We start from the raw sequence: 16,906 nt of genomic DNA, 5'->3' as shown, positions 1-16,906 counted from the left end.
ATGATTTATAATCCTTTGGGTATATACCCAGTAATGGGATCACTGGGTCAAATGATATTTCTAGTTCTAGATCCTTGAGGAACCGCCACACTGTCTGCCACAATGGTTGAACTAATTTACCCTCCCACCAAAAGTGTAAAAGCATTCCTATTTCTCCACATCCTCTCTAGCATCTGTTGTTTCCTGACTTTTTAATGATTGCCATTCTAACTGGCATGAGACGGTATCTCATTGTGGTTTTGATTTGCATTTCTCTGATGACTAGTGATGATGAACATTTTTTCGTGTGTCTGTCAGCTGCATAAGTGTCTTCTTTTGAGAAGTGTCTGTTCATATCCTTTGCCCACTTTTTGATGTGGTTTGTTTTTTTTCTTGTAAATTTGTTTAAGTTCTTTGTAGATTCTGGATATTAGCCCTTTGTCAGTTGGGTAGATTGCAAAAATTTTCTCCCATTCTGTAGGTTGCCTGTTCACTCTGATGAACAGATGTGGTGCAGAAGCTCTTTAGTTTAATTAGATCCCATTTGTCAATTTTGGCTTTTCTTGCCATTGCTTATGATGTTTTAGTCATGAAGTCCTTGCCCATGCCTATGTCCTCAATGGTATTGCCTAGGTTTTCTTCCAGGGTTTTTATGGTTTTAGGTCTAATATGTAAGTCTTTAATCCATCTTGAATTAATTTTTGTATAAGGTGTAGGGAAGGGATCCAGTTTCAGCTTTCTCCATATGGCTAGCCAGTTTTCCCAGCACCATTTATTAAATAGGGAATCTTTTCCCCATTTCTTGTTTTTGTCAGGTTTGTCAAAGATCAGATGGTTGTAGATGTAGCACAGGAATTTTTATGGGATGGGATTCCATGAACTGGAAACTATCCTGAAGCCTTTTAGGAAATGAAAGTTTCCCTGACTTCAAGCATATTTGCTGCAATCCACCTTGATTCATTATTACAGATTGTGATGGTGACTAACTCCTGTAGTAAAAACGAATAGAAGTAGGGGCTGAATAACCTCTGAAGATATTTCTGTTTGTCCTATAGCTTTTCTTTAAATAAGCATAAACTGTCAAAGCAATTATTGATAGGTGATCCGTTAGTAATTCCAGAAGATGAACTTGAGTTACTGAGCATACGAATCATAAGGATCTTACAAATATTTTTGGGCAATCGCCTTCAACAATCAGAATCTTGTAACACTTTTAAAAAAAATTGAGACAGAGTATTTCTCTGTCACCCAGGCTGCAGTACAGTGCCATGAACTGTGCTCACTGCAGCCTCGCAATCCCAGACTCAAGCGAATCTCCCACTTCAGCCACCTGAATAACCGGGACTACAGGCGTGCACCACCACACCCGGCTAATTTCTCTATTTTTTGTAGAGATGGGGTTTCACCACGTTGCCCAGGCTGGTCTCAAACTCCTGGGCTCAAGCAGTCTACCCACCTTGGCCTCCCAAAGTGCTGGGATTAAAGGTGTGAGCCACCACGTCTGGCATAACCTTTAAAACCAGATTCTTTGTTTGAAGATTGATCAGGGCGATGACAGCCAGGATAAGTTTTCTTTTCACAAATTCTTTAAAAAAATTTTTTTTTGTTTCTTTTTTCTTTTTTTTTTTGTATCTTTTCACAAATTCTTTAACTGGTGTTATGGTCAATTTATTGTTGGGAACAATGTTGGCATCCTTGTATTTTAGAGCTATGATTTTTGCACCTAAGTATTTTTTTCCTTTAAAAAAAACCAGGTTTATTAAGGAGTAATTGATATACAAAGTTGCACATATATAACATATACTATCTGATGAGTTTGGACACATGCATACTCCTGGGAAACTATCACCGCAATCAAGGTAATGGACTTTTTTTTTTTTTTTTTTAAATAGAAAAGAAAAGCTGTGTTACTCCTTGAAATTGCCTTTTTGGATGTGTCAAACACAGTGGCCTAATAGCCAGGATATTTTCAGCTCTGTGTCACTGAATTTATTTTACTTTGGGAAGGTTGACCTACCCCTGAGCTTACCTATGTCACGCTGCCAAGGTTATTATCTTTGGTTCAACACTGTCATTATGAAATCTATGTGTTTTAGATTAGCCAGAACCCTTGAAAAACATTTAATGTTGCTTCTTCTGTGTTTTTTTTCTCCTTTTAAAAAAATCATTTCAATTTTTATTTTAGATTCGGGGTACATGTACAGGTTTGTTACAGGGGTATATTATGTGGTGCTGGGGTTTGGGGTACAATTAATCCTGTCACCCAAGTAGTGAGCATGGTACCTAACAGTTTTTCACCCCTTGCCTCCCTTCCCTCCCTCCCTTGTCTAGTAGTCCCTAGTGTCTATTGTTGCCATCTTTATGTCCACGAGTACTCAATGTTTATCTACCTCTTATAAGTGAGAACATGCAGTACTTGGTTTTCTTTTTTCTTCCCCCCCAAGACAGAGTCTCTCTCTGTCGACTAAGCTGGAGTGCAGTGGCTCCATCTTGGTCCACTGCAACCTCTGCTTCCTGGGTTCAAGCAATTCTCCTGCCTCAGCCTCCCAAGTAGCTGGGGTTACAGGCGTGTGCCACCATGCCCGGCTACTTTTTGTATTTTTAGTAGAGACGGGGTTTCATTATGTTGGCCAGGCTGATCTCAAACTCCTGACCTCAAGTGATCCGCCCATCTTGGCCTCCCAAAGTGCTGGGATTACAAGCATGAGCCACCATACCTGGCTGGTATTTGGTTTTATGTTCCTGCAATAATTTGCTTAGGATGATGGCCTCCAGCTCCATCCATGTTGCTGCAAAGGACATGATTTTTTTTTTTATGGCTGCAGGTACCAAAGTTTGAAATGAAAATGGGGAGTACCTTGAGCCCCCTTAAGTTCCTGTGAATAAGAAGTTCCTCTGCTATAATAGTCCTCCAGAATTCGTATTAATATTAATATTCTGCAAAATCAGAATAGACTGATAGAACAGTAAGCTAGAATGAGCATACTCTCATTTTCTTTCTCAGAATCTCTGTTGCCCAGGCTGGAGTGCAGTGGCCCTATCTCAGCTTACTGCAACCTCCGCCTCCTGGGTTAAAGTGATTCTTTTGCCCCAGCCTCCTGACTAGCTGGGATTACAGGTGCATGTCACCACGCCCAGCTAATTTTTGTATTTTTAGTAGAGACAGTGTTGCACCATGTTGGCCAGGTGGTCTCAAACTCCTGACCTCAGGTGATCTGCCCCCTTTGGCCTCCCAAAGTGCTGGGATTACAGGTGTGAGCCACCATGCCTATCCCATACTCTTACTTCCTATGGGGTCCTTGTTGTTATGTTGGTAACCTGAATTGTGATACATTATTTTACAGTTTTTAATATCAGGTTCAATTCAAGATAATCCAAATGTATCTCCGGCCCCCACTTGGATTTAAATGAGTCCTAGGTATGCTTGTGGGTGGTCCGCATAATATGACATAATATATGATAGCCATCTTCTTTTTTTAAATTATTATACTTTAAGTTCTGGGGTACATGTGCACAACATGCAGATTTGTTACATAGGTATACATGTGCCATGCTGGTTTGCTGTACTCATCAACTCGTCATTTACATTAGGTATTTCTCCTAATGCTATCCCTCCCCCAGCCCCCACCTCCCCGACAGGCCCTGGTGTGTGATGTTCCCCTCCCTGTGTCCATGTGTTCTCATTGTTCAATTCCCACTTATGAGTGAGAAAATGCTGTGTTTTGTTTTCTCTTCTTGTGTTACTTTGCTGAGAATGATGGTTTCCAGTTTGATCCATGTCCCTGCAAAGGACATGAACTCATCCTTTTTAATGGCAGCATAGTATTCTATGGTGTATATGTGCCATATTTTCTTTATCCAGTCTATCATTGACAGGCATCTGGGTTGGTTCCAAGATTTCACTATTGTGAACAGTGCTGCAATAAACATACGTGTGCATGTGTCTTTATAGTAGCATGATTTATAATCTTTTGGGTATATACCCAGTAATGGGATTGTTGGGTCAAATCGTATTTCTAGTTCTAGATCCTTGAGGAATCGCCACACTGTCTTCCACAACGGTTGAACTAATTTACACTCCCACCAACAGTGTAAAAGCATTCCTGTTTCTCCATATCCTCTCCAGCATCTATTGTTTCCTGACTTTTTAATGATCGCCATTCTATCTGGACAGCCATCTTCTTAATCTCTCCATGAAAGCAATTCTTTATGGACTGCTAACTTATACTGACAGATCGTGCATGTATTGAATCCTTCAAACGGAACACTTCTTTAAACCCAGTAAAAACACTGAAAAACCTGAGATTCCCATGCAATTAACTACAATTTGATTAGCCTAAAGAAGTAGGAAAAGGATGTTTTTCTAACACAAAATCTACCAGGTTCAGAGCCTAAATATTTCACAATATAATTTGAAATGTTCTCATGGCAATATTTCTGAGTATTCCCAATTAAGTTTACAAGTTTATCATTAGGGAAGAGCTCCTTCCAAAAAGTAGAAGTAACATAGAGGAGGGGGCTTTAAACTTGGTTCCACATTAGAATTGGCCGAGGAGCTTTTAGAAAATACTGATGCTCAGGCCCACCCCTAGAGTGTCAAATACTTTTTATGCATTGGTGATCATCAGGTTTTGATCAATTATTTTATTAAAGTGATATATTTTATTGACTAATTTTTTATTCTGAAACATACTTGTATTCCTGGGGGTAAATCTTACTTGGTCATGGCATGTAATCCTTTTTATATGTAGCTAGATTCAGTTTGGTAGTATTTTATTGATAATATTTGTGTCTATATTAATAAGGTACATTGACTGTAGTTTTCTTCCTTCTTTTTATTTTTTGAGACGGAGTCTCCCTCTGTTGCCAGGCTAGAGTGCAGTGGCATGGTCTTGGATCACTGCAGCCTCCGCCTCCTGGGTTCAAGTGGTTCTCCTGCCTCAGCCTCCTGAGTAGCTGGGATTACAGGCACTTACCACCACGCCTGGCTAATTTTTTGTATTTGTAGTAGAGATGGGGTTTCACCATGTTGGTCAGGCTGGTCTCGAACTCCTGACCTCGTGATCCGCCCACCTTGGCCTCCCAAAGCACTGGGATTACAGGCGTGAGCCACTGCGCCTGGCCAAAGTTTTCATGTGATGTCTTTGGGTTTGGTATCAGGGTATTAATGACCTCATAGAATATGTTTGGAAGTGTTCCCTACTCTTTTTTTTTTTTTTTTTTTGAGAGTGAGTCTCGCTCTGGGCCAGGCTGGAGTGCAGTGTCGACTCACTGCAAGCACTGCCTCTGGGGTTCACGCCATTCTCCTGCTTCAGCCTCCTGAGTAGCTGGGACTACAGGCGCCTGCCACCATGCCTGGCTACTTTTTTTGTATTTTAGTAAAGACAAGGTTTCACCGTGTTAGCCAGGATGGTCTGGATCTCCTGACCTCGTGATCCGCCCGCTCCAGCCTCCCAAAGTGCTGGGATTACAGGCGTCAGCCACCGCGCCCAGCCTTTTTCCCTACTCTTATTTTTCAGAAAAGTTTGTGAAGAATTCATGTTCTTTTTTTTTTTTTATTTGAGACGGAGTCTCTCTCTGTCGCCCAGGCTGGAGTGCAGTGGCACGATCTCGGCTCACTGCAAGCTCCGCCTCTCGGTTTCACGCCATTCTCCTGCCTCAGCCTCCTGAGTAGCTGGGACTACAGGCGCCGGCCACCACGCCCGGCTAATTTTTTGTATTTTTAGTAGAGATGGGGTTTCACTGTGTTAGCCAGGATAGTCTTGATCTCCTGACCTTGTAATCTGCCCGCCTCGGCCTCCCAAAGTGCTGGGATTACAGGTGTGAGCTACCTCGCCCGGCCATGTTAGTTCTTCTTTAATATTTGGTAGAATTTACTACTGAAGCCATCTTGTCCTGAGTTTTCCTTGTAGGAACATTTTTGATTACTAATCTTTTTAGTTGTTATAGTTTCATTTGTATTTTCTATTTCTTCTTGAGTCATTTTTGTTGTTTCTGTCTTCCTTGAAATTTATTCATTTTATCTAGCTTATCTAATTTGTTGGCATAAAATTGCTCATAGAATTCCCTTAAAATTCTTTTTATTTCTGCAAAGTCAGTAGTAATGCACTTTCTTTCATTCTGGAATTTAGTAATTTGAGTCTTCTCTCTGTTATTCATGGTCAATCTATGTAAAAGCTTGTCAGTTTTTTTTTTTTAATCAAGGAAGTAACTTTGGTTTTATTTCCTGTATTGTTTCTCTAATCTCTATTTTATTTATGTCTGTTCTAATCTTTCTTACTTCCTGTATTTTGCTTTTCTATACCTCGTTTATTAAGTTTTCTAAAATTAGGTACTAGTGTTGATTTTTATTAAATTGCTATTTGGGGCATCTATGTAGGTCCTGTGATTTATCTTACTGGCCTATTAGCATAAATTTATTAATAGATTTCCTAATATTAATTAATGTATTCCTGAATTTCTACTAGATTATTGTGACATAAAAGGAAAGAGAATATTGGTTATCTTAAATACCTTTTGTATTTATCAAATATTTGTAGTTAGTATATATGATTTTAATGATTAGAAACATATGATTTATATTTTACGTTTAAAAATGATAAAGCTATAGAAAAATAATGTTAAGTATATGGTCTGAGTGTGGAAAAATTTGATAAAATTGAAGAACATGGAGAAAATCTTAAAGTATTTTATTACATATAAAAACTCTGTGTGTCAAGATATATAATAATAAAAACTGTGAAAATATGCATGTAACAAACAAAAATAGCAAAAAACCCAAATTCTTACTCAGTAGGAGCTCCTTAAATGGGAAAGGTCCAAAACTATCTTAGTATATAAATAAGCTAATTAACAGAAAAGGCGATCTAAAACAAAAGAAATGGAAAGCACTAATACATATTTGGAAAGCTGTTACCAGCATTATAGACATTTAAATTAAGTTGAGTTGTTATGTTCATCTAAGAAATCAGCCCAGGATTTTAAAAATGGATATTACTCAAATGTTGGTGAGAGTGCAGTTTGTGAGGGAAACTCACATATTCTTGCTTTAAGTATAGGTGGTATAAGCTTTTTGGAAGGCAATATGGCACTATTTCAAGGGCCTTAAAAATGTTCATACATTGTGACTAAAGGAAAAAATAGCTGAAAAAATATAAAATGATTTAGGGACAAAAAAGTTCAACTGAGTAGTGATTTTAATAGCAAAAAAGTGCTGAGCATATATATGTTCATAATTAGCACATTAATAAGATTCAATGTTTTGCAGCTATTAATATTATAAATGATTTTTAATACCATAGAAAGATACAGCTAATAGAATATTATATCAAAAAAGGAGGATATAAATTTTATTCAGTTAAATTAAAAATTTGTCAAAAATGCAAAGAAAAAATATATAAGATAAAATAAGGAAAGAAACATGAAGTCTAAAAAATCCTCACTGGGAAGTAGAATAGGTCTAGAGACTTATTTTTTTTAAGAGGCATCTGTCATAATTTATTTAATTTATTCTATTTATTTGGTTCATTCAGGTTTTCTCCTTTTTGTGTCAACTACATATACTTCTGGAAAATTATGTATTTTCTTGAGCTTTTCAATTGTATTAGCTTTGGATTGGATAAAATTTGCTTAGAATTAAAGAAAACCTTTACAGTTTTTATATTCCCTATATCATTTGTAAATAGTATGTCTGATTTTGCCATCTTTTGTGTTGGTTTGCCTAATTATCTTGTCAGAGTTTGAACTGTCGTTGATTTTTATATTTAAAACTAAAACCCTTAGATTTACTTGCAAGTTCTATTATCTTTCTGTCTTTTTCCTTAGTTATTTTATATGTATTTTTATGTTCAATATTCTTTTCCTCTTGCCTTCCTTAGGAATTCTTTTTCCTGTAGATTTTTTCCCTTACTTTCTTGATTTGAATGCATTTTCTTTTTTTAAAATAAACTGTTTAAAGAGCGATGGCTTTAATTCTTACCACAACCATGATTAAATCCCATAAGTTTTTATATATTCAATTCTCGTCTCCGTTGTTGGTTCCATAAACTACAAATATTTTAGAATTGTCTGTTTAGAATTCTAGAACTATCTAGAATTGGGTAGCTTTCTTCCCTTGACTTCTGGTTACTGGTAATTATTGTCTTCATCTCTTTTGTTTCCCTTACTCCTTTTCCTCCTTGTTGTCATCAGAAAATGGGGTATAACACAGGCAGTTTCAGGAAATAGTTTTGCTAGGTGGTGGTAGTGATGGGTGTTAGGGGTGTGGCTGGATAATTCTTAGGTCTATGATGGCCCTGACTGAGCTAATGGGGAATGGTGAAGATGAGTCAGAAATTTTCTCTTCTTCGGAACTAGCATGCTCTTCTGGATTAGCTGGTGCAGTGAGCTGTGGCTGCATTTTGCACTCCAGCCTACTACTGCTTCATTTAGTGGAAATATCTCTATATTATGAAACATAATCTTTTAAGCTAGAGCAGTTGTGTGTGTGTGTGTGGAGGGGGGATTTTGTTGGTAGGGGGTGAGTGTATTTCTGCAGGTACTTGGAAGAAGACATTCCAGGTATTGTAGGTGCTATGGTTTGAATGTGTGCCCTCAAATTCAAGGGTTGCCAATGTGGTAATATTAAGAAGCAGGGCCTCTAAGAGGTTATTAGGTCATAAGGACTCCTCCCCTCATGAATAGGACTAAAGCCCCTTTAAAAGAGGATCATGCAGGCTGGGCGTGGTGGCTTACGCCTGTAATCCCAGCACTTTGGAAGCCCGAGGCGGGTGGATCACGAGGTCAAGAGATCGAGACCATCTTGGCCAACATGGTGAAACCCCAACTCTACTAAAAATACAAAAATTAGCTAGGTGAGGTGGCGCGCGACTGTAGTCCCAGCTACTCAGGAGCCTGAGGCAGAGGAGAATTGCTTGAATCCCGGAGGCGGAGGTTGCAGTGAGCTGAGATTGCGCCACTGCACTCCGGTCAAAAAAAAAAAAAAAAAAGGCTCATTCAGCTCCCTTGATCTTCCATTTTTCTGACGTATGAGGATTCAGTGTTTCTTCCCTCTAGAGGATGCAGCAATAAGTTGCCATCTTGGAAGCAGAGAGCAGCCCTCACCAGACATTCAACCTGTCAGTGCCTTGATCTTGGACTTCCTGGCCTCTTGAACTGTTCTTTATAAATTATGCAGAAATTTCTGTTCTTTATAAATTATGCAGGCGGTGGTATCTGTTATGGCAGCACAAATGGACTAAGACAGTCAGATAACAACTTTTTATTCTTAGCCTCCTTTTAAAAGTCAGGTGTCCTCAGAAAATGTTACTTTGGTAGTGGCGAAATAGGCAAAAAGCCCTAAGAACCGGTCCTTTATCACAGCCCAAATCACCTACCTGCAGATGATGTTAGAGTTAGTATCTCCTATTCAGATTCCATTGCTAAGCTCTAGAGGCCTCCCCTTGAATTTTCTACGTGTCCTTCAAATTCCATGTAGTAAACCCAGAACCCATCATCTTTCTTCCTGAGCTCCCTTCTTTGTCTGTATTTTTTATTTTGGTAACTTGCACCAGCACTTAACCAGTTCCCAACTCAGAATCATCCCACATCCTTCACTTCTAGGTTATGCAGAATCTTAATATATTTGGACATTGTCCCCTTGTCTCCATCCTCACAGCCATTGCCTTGGTGAGGCTTTCACTTGTCTGAATTATTATTGTTTTTAGAGTTATAGTCCAATCTTTATTTAAAAATCTGATGTGCCAGCTTAAGATTTTCCACCAACTCAGGGAGCTGAAATTGTCACAGGCTTCACAATCTTTTGTTCAGGTGCTGCCTTTGTAGGTGCCTTAGCTGCAGCCTTTGCAGTCTTTTTAGATGCTTACTTAGCCTTTTGTGCTTCCTTAGCAGCCCTGATAGCTTGTTCTCCTTGAGCCATTCTAACTTCAGATTTCTGATTCCTCTTGGCCATGATGTCAGCAAGAGACGCACCCGTAAATGGCTATCTGGAATTTGACTGCTCGGCAGGTTCTTTTCTTATGAATTTCTTCCGACTGTCCCTTTTCGGGCTTCCTTCTGTAGAGGATACTCCAATTTATTTTCTGAGGATTCCTCTTGGAAATAAATGCATTAAGAAACTGGAAAACCTTCTCGTCCGTCCCGGTGTAGTGCCTCCCGTGTCCGGGGTAGATCTTGTACCTGCTGAAACCGCACGGCTTGACCTTCAACTGCTCTAGCTTAAAAGCGGCGACTCCACGGGAGGAGAAAAGATGGCGAAGAGAACCACTTGTCTGAATTATAGTGGCAGCCTCCTACCCGGCTTCTTGCCTCTCATTTGGTCCCACAAGGCTACTAAAGGGGTCTTTCTAAAAGCGCAAATTGGATTTCATTCCTTCACTCCACTTGGCTTTCAGGATGAAGTTCACATTTCTCAGCTTAGAACAAGGCCCTTCAGGAATTTGCCTTTGCTTGCCTCTCTGTCTGCAGAGCTCACCACTTTCCATCTTATATGATTCACTTTAGTCAGATAGAACCACCTAAGGTCACTGAAGGCATTATTACGTTTTGAGTATTAATTCAAAACACCTTTATTTTGAACTAATTTTAAACTTACAGAAAAATTGCAAGATTGCTATCAAAAACCCTCATATACTTTTCACCTAGATTCACCAATTGTTAACATTTTACCACATCTGTTTTATCATTCTATCTATCTATTTAATCAATCATCATCTCTCTAGTATTTGTTTTCTGAGCCATTTGAGAGTAAGTTGTAGACATTATGTCCCTGTATTTCTAAATTCTTCAGTGTGTATTTCCCAAGAACAAAAGCATTCAGTTATATTATACAAACACACGGAAGTTATCAAAATCAAGAAATGTAACATTGCTAAAACAGTATTACCTACTTTATAGACCTTATTCAAGTTTCATTAATTTTTATAGTGATTTGTGTGTGTGCACGCACACACATCACTCAGGGATCACCCCTTCTATGTAATTGTCATGTCCCTGTGGTCTCCTCTAATCTGGACATTTGGGTTTTTTAATACCTCGATGGCTTCTCCCAGTTACTTGTCTGCCTAGGATACTTTCTTCTTTCTTCATCAAGTTCTCTTACTTTTTCAAAAGTAGCGCTTATAACAACTTGCCCAGACATACTTTCCCAGACCTTGCAATATGATTTTCTTAAATCTCCTTTCCTGTTGCATCACATGAAAACCTTCATCCTTGCTAATCATATTGCTTTTCTTATCTGATTTGTAAGCCACTTGAGGATGAGGATCAGGCCTTATTTAACTTTTTATCACCATTGCCCAGCAAAGTAGTCCACATAAAGTTTCAGCTCAATACATGTATTTTAAATATTTTGATAGGTGACTGTTCCCATGAATGAGTGTTTAACATTTAGGGGTTAATACCCCTGATATCCAAAGAGTTTCTTCAGATCGATTAAAGTGTGGGGAAATCGGCTGATGGGAGTATGAATTGCTGTCACCTAATGAGAAGGCAACTGGCAGTATCTTAAAAAATTAAAAATTTTAAAAATTAAAAAATGCTGTTTAAGGGACTGTATCCTGTGATGAAATAAGTACTAGTACCTAAGAACATAAGTGCAAGGAAGTTTCTCGTAACATTTTTATTGTGATAAAACATACCAGAAACAATTTGAATGTTCATCACTAGAAGCATATTTGAATATATTGTGGAATATTCATACAGTTTAAAAGAAATGAATATTGTGGTATATCTGTACAATACAATGGATAAACTACTGCTATTATACTGAACAAAAGAAGCCAAACACCAAAAGATGCAAACTTTATAATTTGTTTGTAGGAAATCATAAAGCACACAAAATTACATCTGTGGCTGATCTACAGTTTGGGGACTTGTATGACTAGAAAGAGGCATGAGAGAACTTTCTGGATGGTGGAAATGTTCCATATCTTGATATGGGTATCAGTCAGTTGTGTGGGCATACATTAAAACTGATTAAATTGTACACTTAAGGTCTGTGTCTCAATAATATTGTTAAGCCTGGGCAACGTAGCGAGACCCTGTCTCTGCTAAAAAAGAAAACAAATATTAGCTGGGCTTGTTGGTGCACGTCTGTAGTCCTAGCTACTTGGGAGGCTGAGGTGGGAGGATCACTTGAGCCCAGGAGTTCAGGGCTATAGTGAGCTGTGATCATACCACTGCACCCCAGCCTGGGTGATGAAGTAAGACAATCTCTAAATAATAATAACAACAACAACAACAACAACAATATTGTTAATAAGAAATGTGCATAGTCCCTGAGTTAATTACTCTGTTTTGAGGGCTATATCACAATAAGCTGTAGCCCCAATTACCTGTACATAAGAATATGTGTAAAAGAAAGTTGTTGTAATAGTATATATTATAGTAAAGCATCTACCAAAAACTTGAAAATATCCAAAATGTTCATCTCTAGAGAAATAAATATATTTTGATATAGTTATAATGGAAAATGATATAACTACTTAGAATATAATTCAACCTACATGTATTGATATGGAGGGGTGTGCATGATATATTCTGAATGAAAAAAATACAAATTATTGAATAGTGTATAGTAATTTTTATGTTTTATTTTATTTTCATTATTATTATTTTTTGAGACAGAGTTTCACTCTTGTTGCCCAGGCTGGAGTGCAATGGTGCCATCTTGGCTCACCATAACCTCCATCTCCCAGGTTCAAGCAGTTCTCCTGTCTCAGCCTCCTGAGTATCTGGGATTACAGGCATGCGCCACCACGCCCGGCTAATTTTATACTTTTAGTAGAGACAGGGTTTTTCCATGTTGGTCAGGCTGGTCTTGAACTCCCAACCTCAGGCGATCCTCCCGCCTCAGCCTCCCAAAGTGCTGGGATTACAGGCGTGAGCCACTGTACCTGGCCTGAATAGTATACAGTATTTTTTATAAAAAGGAGGAAAACCTTTCTGTATAATTATAAATGTTTGTATAGCATATGGAAAAAAGGTATGAAAGAATCCACACCAAACATGACCCAGAGAATCTAGTGAGTATATATTTCCACAGTATGTGCTATTTTTATAATTAATTTTATTATATATAATTATAAAATTATAAATAATTTTAAAATTAAAAAACCCAGTAAAGTAAGTTCATTCACAAAAAATTCATGCAAGTAATGCGTAAAAAAAACCTGTTTTTTCCTTCTACTATACTCTTACAACACAGAACACTTCTGTGACCAGATGTGTGGGGCTTTTCCACACATACCAAGCAAGTAATCAGTTCTGCAGCAGACACCAGCTGGGTGTCTTCTAATTCAATTCGATTCTGGCAGTATCCACTTGGAGGTAGCATCAGGTCTCACAGGTTGAGGGCCTGGTCCCACAAGACTGCCCCTCACTTTAGGAGCCTGTCATAAGTCTGGGCTTCAGGAACTTCTGACCCACTGGCTATAAACTCGGATTTCCAGGGCCCCTCCTCCAGTTTGATTAATTTGCTAAAGCAGCTCCCAGAACTCAGGGAAACACTTTACTTATGTTTGCCTGTTTATTTCAAAGGATAATTTAAAGGATACAAACAAATAGCCAGATAAAGAGAGAAGTGCAAGGTCTAGAAGGTTCCTGAGTGCAGAAACTTCTGTCCTTATGGAGTTGGGGTGCACCTCCCTCCTCACGTGTGGATGAGTGCTTGCTTGCCAATGTGGAAACCCCCTGAGGGCAGTAGGACTGAAGGTTCCAATCCTCCAATCTCACAGTTGGTTCCCTTGGCAACCAGCCCCCATCCTGAGGTAATCTAGGGGCTCCCAGCCACCAGTCATCTCATTAGAACACAAAATATACTATTTTTCTTTTTTTTTTTCCGAGACAGGATACTCTGTTGCCCAGGCTGGAGCACAGTGGCATGACCACAGCTCACTGCAGCCTCGACCTCCTAGATCAAGTGATCCTCCTACCTCAGCCTCCAGAGTAGCTGGGACTGCTGGCGAGCAGTCACCACACCTGGCTAACAAAAGATACCCTTATCTCTTGGGAATTCTAAGGATTTTGAATGCTTAAGTCAGGAAATGGGGAAGAAGACCAAATATGCATTTCATAATATCACACAAGGAAACATGGGGAAGTAATAGAAGCCTGAAGTAAAACTAGTTGGGGAAACTACATTTATTATTGGAGTATATAGTTTGTTTGACTTGATTCCAATGTTTCCATTCCAACCATCCTTTGCCTTTTTGTCCTTTATCTAATTGTCCTTTGTTGAATAAAATTGTTACATGAATAATATGGATGAGTGATATCAGTGCCCCTGAAAAAAAAATCACCTGAAGAACATTACACTGTGGTTCCATTGAAGTTAAGCATGTGAGTAAATTAGTAGTTTAAGAGCGGTGAGCCACCAATTCAGCAAATTTAACATTTGGCAACTATGATTTATGTTGTGGGGATGAGGCAGAGATGTTTTTATGTGTCCTGTGTTTATTTAACCTAACATTTTTTTGAGGGGTGCACAATTATGATGTACACAGAAAGGACAAAGTGAAAACAAATGTTTGTGTGGTTGGGCTTGTCCTTCTGGCTAAACCAGTCCACAGACCAACACACACCCAAGCCGCCTCCTGTTTCTATGGAGGCAGGGTGCTATAGGAGAAAGAGGTGAAAACAAACAATGAAAATGAAAGAAAAAGCCTCGGCTTCAGGGTGGGAGAAGCAGGGATTTGAATGACAGTTCACTTAAGAGTATACCATGTGTAACTTCTCTAAGCCCCCTTTTCTTCATGCTGAGGGGATTGTGAGGTTTGCTGTGTTTTAAAAAAACTGCACCGTGCCTGACATGTATTAGGGTCATTGAACATACTAACTTGTCTTCCTTCCTGGTTGCAATGTCATATTTTTACCTGCCCAACAGCATCCTGGTATTTTTATTTTGGAAATCCCAGTATTAGGAGTGACATTGGCTCAGAAACAAAGGGATTTATCAGCCACATTAGGCGACTTTCCATATTTCAGCTATGTTTGACATCTCTGCTCCTCTCAATAAACTGGAACTTCCCATCATGAAGTTGGTTTTCCTCTGCCCCCACTTCTGCCTTTTTTCGTTGTGCCGTACAGTTTTAGCAGGATAAGATCCTTAAGTCTGCATTTGTGTTAAAGGAGGCAGCAGCTTCTACCAAAGTGGCTTTCTCTATGTGTGTTGAGTCTGCCTGACTGATAACAGATCAGAAACAGCGAGTGGCCTTTGAAATTGAAGCGCTGACTATAGTGGGGAAAATGAAAGGATCTTATGTTTTTGATCAAAGGATGATATCTTCCAGCTTGGAAAAGGGGGTTATTCTGCCTGCCAAGGCCTATGATACTCTGTTACTTACTTACCCTAGGGAAGAAGATTCAATTTCATAGCTATTATATTGCTTCATAGTTTAAAAATAAAAATATATTTATAGCTATACAACTTTTTCAGCCATTTTACTTTCCCTTTCTAACTCCTGTCTTCCAATCTGGCCGCCAGGTAAATTGCTTTGTGATTCTTAACCTAAATGGCAATTAAGCAATCCTCTGGATCCTGGATCTTACTGAATATTCACTACTAAAGAGATGACAACATTTCAATGAAGGGGGGAATTAAATGAAGACAAGGATGCCGTGTTGACTGTAGGTACTTAATGGGAAAATCTCTGGTGTCATTCTGGAGGACATGGTTTCGTGTTAGTAATAAAACTGGCTGAGGGAAAGGTGTGGGTGTGGAAAGGTCAAGGGTAGGGCCAAAGTGAGTCTATGATCACTGCGTTAACCCATGGGTGTCTGAATCTGAGGAGAGATTCAACAGAGTGAAGAGAAAGGGGAAGGTCTGAAAGGGGTCTGAGGTACTAGACTGGAAAGAAGACTGGATATGAGGACTGCAAGATTGAAAATTAGAGAAGAGATGGACAGACAGAAGACAACCAGGGATTAATTCCCAAATGAAGACTATATTCTATTCTGAGTAGCTTAAGTACTTTGTGGGGGAAGATGTTAAATCCTATTGATATCAAATTATGCTAGTTTCTGGCTTACCAATCATGAATGCTGAATCTGCATGCACCCAACATACTTGTGCGAGTGTATACATACATTACATATATAAATAGACACTCATAGAGATTTATATTGTCTTATTTCAATATAGATCTGGCTTCTACTTGTCAGTCCTGTTATTTGTTCCTTCAAACTACCTAAGATAAACCAAACAACAGGTAATTTATGTTTCTCCTTAAATGCTTAATCTCCATACATATTATCAGTTCACTCTCACTCATCCTACCAGTGACTGCACTGTCCAGTATGGCAGACACTGAGCACTTGAAATATGGCTAGTCTAAATGGAGATATACTCTAAGTCTAAAATGTATGATGAATTTCTAAGACATAAAGGACGTGTAAAAGATTGTCAAAATTGATATGTGATATAACATTGAAATTATATTTTTGACAGGATTGGCTTAATTATAATTTTACCTGTTTCTTTTTGTGATTTAAATGTGGCTGTTAGAAAATTTAAAATTAATAATATGCCTCACATCGCGGCTCATGTTGTATTTCTATCGATCAGCACTTTCAAAGACCTTCTCACTTCTTCCTTCAAGTAAAAAAATTGGAAAGACCCAGAGTGAGTTCCCTGATGGCTTACCCCAGTTTTCATGTTGACATGCCATCTACCTATATCTATCCTCTCATAGACAGTATCATGGAGTGGTTAAGAGCTCAGTGCTAGAAGTAGATTGCCTGGCTTCAAGCTCTGCATTTGTCACTTACTACCTGTCTGGCCTTGGGCAAGTTGCTTTATCTCTGAGAGATATATCATCTGTAAAGTAAGATAATAATAGAATAATTACAGAATACTACTTCATAGGATTACGAGTATTAATGGAGTCAATATATGGAAGACACTCTTAACTATGTGTAGCTCAAAGAAAAT

The 16,906-nt window shown here is 38.7% G+C and overlaps 1 pseudogene; it reads right to left on the bottom strand.

Annotated features, from left to right (window-relative positions):
* Positions 1-9,724: 9,724 nt before the first annotated feature.
* On the bottom strand, positions 9,725-13,312 carry LOC106634556 (large ribosomal subunit protein eL24-like; annotated as a pseudogene).
* Between the last annotated feature and the right edge of the window lie 3,594 nt (positions 13,313-16,906).

The sequence above is a fragment of the Pan paniscus genome, chromosome 2, assembly GCF_029289425.2.
Source record: "Pan paniscus chromosome 2, NHGRI_mPanPan1-v2.0_pri, whole genome shotgun sequence".
Lineage (NCBI taxonomy): Eukaryota > Metazoa > Chordata > Mammalia > Primates > Hominidae > Pan > Pan paniscus.
This window is presented reverse-complemented; position numbering and strand designations above follow the sequence as displayed.